This window comes from Belonocnema kinseyi, chromosome 9 (genome assembly GCF_010883055.1).
Source record: "Belonocnema kinseyi isolate 2016_QV_RU_SX_M_011 chromosome 9, B_treatae_v1, whole genome shotgun sequence".
NCBI lineage: Eukaryota > Metazoa > Arthropoda > Insecta > Hymenoptera > Cynipidae > Belonocnema > Belonocnema kinseyi.
In genome coordinates this window covers 21,324,482-21,326,020 of record NC_046665.1, presented here as the reverse complement: position 1 = coordinate 21,326,020, position 1,539 = coordinate 21,324,482, and positions in this window count along the sequence as shown.

Below are 1,539 nucleotides of genomic sequence, written 5' to 3'. Positions count from 1 at the left end.
GCCCTCAATTGTCAAAGAATCTGAAAAATTTTGAAGGCATTTTTTTTTAACTTTGCAGAATTGAAAAAAATCAGGAAAAATTTCAATAATTCTTAAAGATTATAACATTAGAATGTCTGACAAGATTAGAAAAAAAGAATTATTCTCCTAATATCCCTGCGTAATTTTTATTTTATTTTTTATTTTTAAGAAATGTGCTTTAAGAGAATATTAAAAAAGGCATTTAAACATATCAAAGGATTACCTACAATTTAAAAGAAGAGCGTAGATGATTTTAAAGTATAATGTTTAAATTTAGTAAGATTATTAAATTTTAAAAAATCAAGTAATATCAAGAAATATTTAGAAGAATGAAAGAGATTTAAATCTAAGTTTAAACTTAAAATTTGTTAGAAATTTAGATTTTTAATAATTTCAAAAATAAACTTTAGAAGCTTTAAAGGACTTCCGAAAGATTTCAGGGAGATAAAACTATTTGTCTTAAAATTCCTGGAAAAATTTAGAATATTATAAGTCAATTTGTTTACATCTTAAATTGAGTAACATAATTCTTATTACGCCTTCTTGTGCAATTTTGTTACACAATTTTTTAAATTATATATTGTTTTAAAAATCTACTTTAAAATTTGAGTAATTTTAAGAGATATTCAGAAATTTTAAAAGGATTTAAAAATAATTAAAACTTGTAAAGAGTTTTTAAGTATTTTGTAAGTTTTCACGAAAATGAGAAAAATTATTTTCGATTCCTAGAAATAATTAAAATAATTTTCTATTCTGACAAATAAATGTTAAGAGATTATTTTAAAGCATTTCATAACATTACAAAAGATTAAAAAAATTGGCAAAGTATCTGAAAAATTTTCAAGGCCATTTTTTTTTAATTTTTCAAAATAAAAAAAAATCAGGAAAAATTTGAATAATTTTAAAAGATTAGAAGCTTAGAAAACTTAAAAAAATAGAATAAAAGAATTATTCTCTTAATTATCGTGTAAAATTTTTTATGAATTTTTATTTTGGAAAATTTGCTTTGAAAGAAAATTAAAGAATATTTTTAAACACATCAAACAATTTTCTAAAATTTCGAAAAAGAGTGTAGAAGGTCTTAAAATGTACATTTTTTAATTCAATAACATTAAAAAGATTTAAAAAATTGTAAATAATCGAATAAATTCTAGAAATATTTAGTAGAATTGATGAGATTCAAAAAGAATTTAAACATCAGAAGAGTTTTAAAAACGTAGGATAAACTGATTTAAATAACTGAAAACCCTAAAAGTTCTCGTAGAAGAATAAAAAAGATGAGCCTGGAAATTGTGTACAATTATCAGTCTCTAAAATTAAAATTCGAATGATTCTTTTTAAATTACTTTTAGCACTATTCTTCTCAAGCAGAGTTCCCGCTTTTAATCACAAGAGGTTCAATTTTTTCCAATCAGAATACCAGGTGTATACATATGAAACCGGTATTGCCATTTAGCGGCCAGTAAGCACACTTGTAGGCACTGTCGGAACTTACCATTTGTGCTAATTGGCGTATTG